This window comes from Suricata suricatta, chromosome 6 (assembly GCF_006229205.1).
Source record: "Suricata suricatta isolate VVHF042 chromosome 6, meerkat_22Aug2017_6uvM2_HiC, whole genome shotgun sequence".
Lineage (NCBI taxonomy): Eukaryota > Metazoa > Chordata > Mammalia > Carnivora > Herpestidae > Suricata > Suricata suricatta.
Window position 1 is genome coordinate 31163062 of NC_043705.1, and position 8837 is coordinate 31171898.

The following is an 8837-nucleotide window of genomic DNA, read 5'->3' on the forward strand; positions in this document are numbered from 1 at the left end:
CCTGGTCATCGCCTTGGCGTCCGTGTCGTCGCTCTTCCTGTTCTCGGTGCTGGTGTTCGTGGCGGTGCGGCTGTGCAGGCGGAGCCGGGCGGCGTCGGCGGGCCGCTGCCCGGTGCCCGAGGGCCACTTTCCGGGCCACCTGGTGGACGTCAGCGGCACGGGGACGCTGTCCCAGAGCTACCAGTACGAGGTGTGTCTGACGGGAGGATTTGGAACCAATGAGTTCAAGTTCCTCAAGCCGATTATTCCCAATGGTCTGGTTCAAGACCCTGAGTGAGATTAAAGCAAAGCTCTGACTTTAATGATAGTTTAGGTCAAAAAGTAGTTGTTTGACTATGGTTGTTTTCTTTAATAATCACGAATCTTTGGTTGATGTAGTATTTTCTTTATATACTGATTTTACTTTGTGGTTTTTGTTAATCCTTGCGTATTCTCCTCTTTTATCTGCTTTCTGTCTTACTAATGCAGTCTTAATGCCTCTTTTCTTTTTCTAGTAGGTGAGCAAAAAATAGATTATCTTTGGGGCGCCTGGGTGGCTCAGTTGGTAAAGCCGCCGACTTTGGCTCAGGCCGTGATCTCACGGTTTGTGGGTTCGAGCCCCGCATCGGACTCTGTGCTGACAGCTCAGAGCCTGGAGCCTGCTTCGGATTCTGTCTCCCTCTCTCTCTCTGCCTACCCCCCCTTATACTCTGCTTCTCTCTGTCTCAATAATTAACACCAAAAAACTTTAAAAAAAATAGATTATCTTTTAATGGTGATTTCAAACAAGTTTACTTTAGTATATCTGCTGCTGAAGCGAGCACAAACAAGTTTACTTTAAGGAACTATCTCCAATTCTCTATCCAAAACAATGTAGATAGTTCCAAACCAGTAATTTTATAATTTACCCTGTTGAATACAGTCGGATAATGTTCTTTGTAATATACTTAAAGCAGCTTTATAGTTACTGAAGTTTGTGGATAAAAATGTGTTTTCTCTAATATGTACCTTCTTTAAGGAACACCACGTTTTTAGGGACAATACATTTCATTTTCTCTTTTGACATTTGCAATTAAGATTTCAATATTTTTACATTTAAATGGTCAGAAATGCACACAAAATATAGGCTATAAGGCAAATTACTCTTGGATTTACCTAGAGTATTCTCATGATGACTGAAGAAAAATAATTAAACCTAGAGCATTTCAAAAAACAGACTGTTCTTTCCTATTTTGCATGAAAACATTAGAGACAATTACACCTTGCTCTTGTTTCAAGGTTAATTTTTTATTTCTGGGCTGTTGGAAAGCTTTTCCCTTTTATTTGAAGACAACTTTCAAAAGCTTCTTTATCTGGATATTAAGTACAGGACAGAGAAGGTACCATATGTATAGTACTATCTATTGTGGCCACTTTTTGGAATTCCCATACTGAAAGTCTGGTGTGAGGTAAAAGGGATGACCTTCTATGTTAATGATAATTTTTAGTAGTCTTCTGTGAGGTCTAATAAGTTCATTAATGTGAATTATTTCCAAATTGATCTCTAATATTCTAATTTTCAAAAAGTAAGAGAAATTAAAATGGCTCTGCTGCCCAAATATACTAAATAACCTAACTAGACTCTAAAGAACTTGATAGTAGAGTCTGTTCCTGTTTTATTAAGACTTGCATCTCCAGCACATGGCACAATGCCTCATACATAGTAGATGCTTGAATAACATTTGCCGAAGGAGTAATTTTTAAAAAATATTCGAGAATTCAATGAATTTTCAAGGGCTCATTTACTTGGAACTTATCTGTACACTGAAATTCAAATGAATTAGCTACAGTCAGAAAGGGCTGAAGCTTAATAATTACAGTCTCCATAGAGCCAATATATTATTTGTCTTCCTTCACTTGAGATTTCTGGAAACTCAGAGGATTGAAAACAATGTCCTGGTCTCTAGTTGGGTTCTAGTTGCCTTTGCTTACATCTTTGATTTCAGGGAAAAAGAAGAAGAAAAGAAATACAAGTAATTTATAAAAGCACTGTCAACTTCCCATACCTTCTGGTTGCCAAGTTAATGTCCTAAAATCTGTATTTAAATTCCCTAGCCTCTAGAGGATTATTCTCTTGAACTTTGGTTAGTCTTCATGGTTTCAAAATTAAGTAAAATTTTCAAGGTCTGAAAGTCTTTGAATAGACTTTAAAATAGCCAATAAAAAAATAAATAAAATAGCCAATAATTAATGAATCTTCAAAATGTAATTCTAGATAGGGTACATTCTGTCTCTTTACCTCTCTGAAAACACATAAAGTTGTAAGTACTTAAATATTTCCTTGACATTTACAATCTAATTTTTAACACTTCAAAGCAAAGAAATGAAAATGAATTTCAAGCTTTAATGTAAGTTTGTTAAAAAGCTAAACTATACTGAAGTATCACTCATTAAAACTAGTGAAGTAAGTTACCATACTTTTTATAACTCTTCCTTAATTCTTAAATATGGCTTCCTTGTTAATGAGGGCTTTTTTTAAAAATGCAAGTTTTTCTGTACATGTCACTACCGATATTCTTTATTTATACTTGCTTCTTAGGGTGGGTTGCCATATATTTTAAAGCTAAAAATCTATACTTTTATGTATAATAGTCATATTCTTAGCCAATAGTTTGGTTGAACATAGATAATTTAAATCTAAACTCATTTTCCTTCTTTTCTTTTCTTTTCGTATTCAACACTGTTGATGAAAAGTATTAAATCAGTATAATCATCATTTTTTTAATCTGTAAACTTCTTTATTTTGTTTTTTTAAAGTAATCTCTATACCCACTGTGGGGCTTGAGCACACATCCCAAGATCAAAAGTTGCATGGTTTACCAACTGAGCCAGCCAGGAGCGCCTTCTTTGCTCTATTTTACAATTTTTCCCCCTTTAGCCTGATGTTCTGGTGCTTGCTAGGTCTCAACCTGAGATTCACCCAATATACTGAAAGTTTTTGTTTGAGTAACTATAGTTTTTTTTTCTTTTCAAAATTTCCATTTGGTCAGCTTTTACAATAGCTTGTTCTTTATTCACAATTGTTATTTATTTTTGTTTGTATGAGGAAATTAAAAGTCTCTTACTCTTAAATTATTTCCCAATTGTTCTGAATTTGTAGTTGATATATATATACAATCTTTGTTGGGTCCATTTTTCACACTGGTAATCTTCTTCATGCTTGGTGATAGTTTACTGACTACTCATCTCCTACTGGAGGTTTCACTCATACCAGTACTGGTTTTTGGTAGGCTTATGGAAGGGAAGAAAGAGGAGTCTTATGGTGGTTCCAATCCCAGGTTCTACAAATCCAAGCCTTAATTAAGAAGCTTATCTCAACTTTGTCACACACAGAAGTTTGAGACCAACACCTATGTATGTGTTTGATCTGGGTCTCACTTTCCCTTGGGTGGTCCTACTCTGCATTTGCTCCATGAGGCAAAAGCACAGAGTGTCACCCTCTGCCTCTAGTTTATCTTGGTGTCTGTTAAGGCTATAGACTTGGGAGCTAATGGAGACGTTTTTTACTTTTCAATCTTCAGAGTAAACAAACTGATTTTGAGGAAAATTGTGTTGTAGCTGAAGTAACTGATACATGGGGTGTACCTACAGGAAAGAAATCGTGGTCTTGATTAATATATATGACACTGCTGCACATGGTAGTCCTGGATGACACACATACTTTGTGGAAGACCAGAAAAGCTTGCTGCAAAACTATCTTACATTATGCATTGAGCTGGTGCCACATAAAACAAGGTGGTAACCTGGATGTATCCTGAGTTAGAACTCAGGACTATTTTATCAATGATTCAAAGCTTCAGAGTACTTGGTGTTCACCTGTGGCCCCACAACCTGGAAATATGGAGCACTGAAGCATATCTAGGCTGCTAAGTGATAGGCACAGCCAGGCACAAGCTGTTGCTATTATTAAGGACAAGAAGCCACCTCTAGTTGACATGGTCTAGGACATATCCCAGCCTGATCTGTCATTTCCTGAACCTCCACAGAAGTCTACTCAGCTGACAGGTTCTCTATCCTCTTGATCACTGAGTTGACCCAGTTTTCTTTCTGTTTTCTGCTCCTGTTCCAAGATGCTCAGTTGTGGAGGACTAACGGGGAACCTTCAGTGGACTACTTCTCATAGGCCATTTTTTGAGTATTTGGGGGATCAACATCATTAAGACTTAGTTGCAGAACTATTAATGTGAGAGGTTTCTGACCAGAATATCAGAGGCAAATGGGTTCATATTTCTAAAGTCATTTGGCTCTGCCTAATATGGGCTATCTATGGGGAAGAGTTTGATGAAAAACCCAACTTCTGGAACAGTTGGGGTTTATCAAAAATTGAAATTGTAATCTCTAAATATTGTTATTTTGAGATTTTTTTTGCCTAAATTTCTTTATCTCTGGGGAAGTGAATTTTTTCATCTTGAATTAATGTCTTAACCTATTCAAGAGGATTTAGTCAGTAATCAAAAAACTTTCCAGGGACTCCTGGATGGCTCCGTTGGTTAAGCATCCAACTCTTGATTTTGGCTCAGGTCATGAACTCATGGTTTGTGAGTTTGAGCCCGGTGTCAGGCTCTAAGCTGACAGCATGGAGCCTACTTGGGATTCTCTCTCTCCCTGTCTCTCTGCCCCTCCCCTGCACTCACTCATTGTCTCTCTCTCTCTCTCTCTCTCTCTCTCTCTCTCAAAATAAATAAACTTAAAAAACAATAATACTATTAAAAAAAACTTTACACAAAGTCTCAGGACTATAATTTTACTGAATGTTTTAAAAATTAACACCAGCCCTTCACAAACCTGATTTTAAAAGAGGGACAGGAGGGGCGCCTGGGTGGCTCGGTTAAGCGGCCGTCTTCGGTTCAGGTCATGATCTCATGGCTCGTGGGTTTGAGCCCCGCGTCAGGCTCTGTGCTGACAGCTAGCTTAGAGCCTGGACCTTGCTTCAGATTCTGTATCTTCCTCTCTCTCTGACTCTCCCCTGCTCGCACTGTCTCTCACTGTCTCTCAAAAATAAATAAAAAACATTTAAAAAAAAAGAGCAGGAACCACTTCCCAATTAATTCTGTGGGGCCCATATTATTCTGATGCTAAATGTAGGCAAAGATAACACAAGAAAAGAAAACTCTATGCCAATATCCCTTATGAATATAGATGTAAAAATTCTCAACCAAATATTAGCAAACTGACTCAACAACACATAAAAGGTATTAAACACCACAACCAAGTAGAATTTATCCAGAAATTAAAGGTTGGTTTAACATATGAAGATCAATCAATGCAATATGCCATATTAACAAAAAGGGAAAAAGCCATACAATCATCTCAATTTACACAGAAAAAGTACAAAGTCCAACACCTTTTCATGATAAAAACATAACAAACTAGGAAGAATAAGGAATGTCCTCAACCTGATAATGGGCAACTATAAAAACCCACAGCTAACTTCATATTTGGTGGTTAAAGATGAGAAATGAACAAGAATGTCCCCTCTCACAGCTTCTATTTAACATCGTACTGGATATTTAGCCAGGGCAATTAGGTGAGAAAAAGAAAATAACTGAGATTGAAAAGAAGTAAAAACGTATTTGTGGATGACATGATCTTGCCTAAAGAATATCCTAAGGAATCCACAAAAAAACCCTACTAAAATTAATAAATGAGTTCAGAAAGATTGGAGGATATAAGATCCACATACAAAAATCAGTTGTATTTCTATACACTAGCATTGGACAATCCAAAAAGGAAAGGAAGAAAACAGTTCCATTATGATAGCATCAAAAAGAATAAAATGCTTCGGAACAAATTTAACAAAATAAGTGCAAAACTTGTACACAAGGAAACATCACTGAAAGAAATTAAAGATGGCTTAAATAAATGGAAAATGTTCATGGACTGGAAGACACGACACTGTTGAGATGGTGATACCTCCCAAATTGCCAAACTGGTCTACAGATTCAATGCAATCCCTATCAATATCCCAGCTGGGTTGGGGTTTTTTTTTGTCAGAAATTGGCAAGTTGACCTTAAAATTTGTATGGAAACAAAGGGGACCCAGAATAGCCAAACAGTCTTTGAGAAAAAACAACAGATTTGGAGAACTCATACTTCCTGAGTTTAAAGATGTATTGTAAGGCAGACATTAGATATTTGAAAATTTTGATACATTAAACATATAAATACTATCTCTTTTAGTATGTCCTATAAGGAATTATTAGAAATTGCCTTAGATTCCATGGTAAATTTCTCAAGCCAAATTCTCACTATTTAAAGATCTCCTTTCTAAATTTGCATTTCAATAAATGTGATAAAAATATCTTACAGGTTTAGTTTGGAATTTTAGGTGATATTAAATTTTAGTTTGCTGTCACCATTGAACTGTAACTATAAAAGTTATTTCACTTAAAGTCTAGCCTGAGGAATCTATCTATCTAGTAGGAAAAAAATCTCAAAAATTTATAAGAATTTCTTACAAAATCCACAAACCATCCTTATTAATGAATTATTAATGTTAGCTTAATATTTTGAAATAATACTATTAAAGTGCAATTTAAGGAGAACTAAAAATACTAATTAAAATGGAATACCTATTTCACCAATTAATCTCTCTCTCAACAATTAATGTTTAAACTCCCTCTACTTTCCCTCTTCAAAATAGCCCTCAAGTCATCATAAAGTTTGAAAAAATTCTCCTAATAAACAAGATTATTCAAAACTTTAGTATTTGATTCTTCTCCTAGTAAGCAAGATTATTCAAAACTTTAGTATGGATTTTGCATTTTGAATTTTCGGTCTACTTGTATTCAAATTCCTTTAAAATAATTTTAATCTTCAATGAAATTTAAAGTTCTTGCCAATATTTTATCAGGGAGGTATTAAGACTATTCTCTCTCTACTCATACAAAATGGAAAAAATAAATGTCATTCTTCAGGTCTGGCAAAAATTGTGTAAATTGTTGTATGAATCCTTCAGAATGGATAATGCAACTTTCCTGATTGGAATAGAATGTTTTTTGGGGGTGATCATTCTTGATATCATTAACTCTCCTCCATGTAGGTAAAATATAATAGATTGTTTTTAAGTTTAGCAGTTTATTCGAGGGGGCTAATCCATGATGTAATATGTCAGACTATTCTTTTAGGCCATCTTTCTTGATTTTAACTTCACATTCTAATAATGTTTCGAAAGATCATAAGTATCTTTTTCTCCAATAATCAAGGGTATAGGAATTCATTATATATGTCACTCTTAATTTTTATTTTTTACCTAATTAATGACTTCAACAAAGCACTATTAGTTTCCCCTCCAATTTCAAGTTTTATAAGCATCTCTTTTTGCTGGTTTCTAACTCTAAAAGAAGACAGACTGTCTTAAAGATTCTTAGGTTAATTGCAAACTTGAACATGAATATATCTCACCTATGATATCTATGTACTCAAGGCAAGGCTTAAGTTTGGATCTACATTATCTAAAAAGTTGCCCACTTCTCCAATTCCACTTATTTGGATAAGAGAATAGATTCTGGAGCCACACTGTAACAGTTTGAATCCTATCTCTACCATTTCATATGGTGTGTGATTATGGGTAGTTTATTTAAACTCTCTGGGCCTCAATTTCTTCATCCATAAAATGCACCTGATAAGAGTGGCCACCTAATAAGGTTGTTGGGGATAAAATGAATTAATATATGTAATTGCTTAGACTAATATATAGAATGGCATATAGAGACACATGTGTGCTAATATTATCTAGATTTCATTTGCTTTGGATTGACAACCGGAACTGAAAAGAGCAGCTTTGCAGCACTATTTGAAGGTCAATATATAGGAATAAGTACATGAAATATAGTTTGAGTTTTGTTCTGAACACTTTAACTTGAATCTAATGAAAACTTCATTATGTTGTAAACAATTTGCTCTTTGTTTTGCCCAGGATATTTGTTTTCCATTTATATCTAAAATAATATTCTTGCTTTTTATTCTTTTCAGTATTTATTTCACTTAAAGTTCTTATATATTGTATCTCCTCTGATTTGTCTTAAATGTAAAAGAATTCTAAAGTGTATTATATTATTATTGCCAATGGTATATCTCTTATATGATTCATTAATAGAACTAGAATCAAAGTAAATTTAAATTTTTTTAATGTTTTATTTATTTTTGATACTGAGAGAGGCAGGCATGAGAGGGGGAGGGGCAGAGAGAGAAGGAGACACAGAACCGGAAGCAGGCTCCAGGCTCTGAGCTAGCTGTCAGCACAGAGCCTGACGCAGGGCTCGAACCCATGAACGTGAGATCTGACCTGAGCCGAAGTCGGAGGCTTAACCGACTGAGCCACCCAGGCGCCCCGAATCAAAGTAAATTTAATGAATGGTATTTAGCATGTATTATACTCTCATCTCTGAGAATTCCATATTTATTTTCAGACACGTTCATGGCTGCATATATGATCCGGCAATAATCTTATATAAATAGAAACATGATCATTAGCGTGGATTAATTTACTCAACTGATATTTTTGAATGACTTCCATAATTCAGGCTTCTTTCAAAAATATTTTTTAAGTTTATTTTTGAGAGCGAGAGTGAGAGAGCATGAGCAAGGGAGAAGCAGAGAGAGGGAGAGAGAGAATCCCTAGCAGGATTCGAGTTCCGCTCACACACCAAATCACAACCTGAGCCAAAATCAAGAGTCAGACACTTAACCAACTAAGCCACACAGGTGCCCCCCAAAATATTTTTTATAATACTTTCTGTCACTAATGGAATCTAAGATTATCATGCCTTTAAAATAACTCTTTCAACATGAATTATAACTTATTAAGTTAATAAATA

General features: G+C 35.4%; 1 protein-coding gene across 1 annotated transcript in view; it reads left to right on the forward strand.

The window, feature by feature from the left end:
- LOC115293404 (protocadherin beta-2-like) overlaps positions 1 to 8837 on the forward strand; it is a 38750-nt gene that overhangs the window by 7142 nt on the left and 22771 nt on the right. The gene's annotated exons all lie outside the window — the stretch shown is intronic.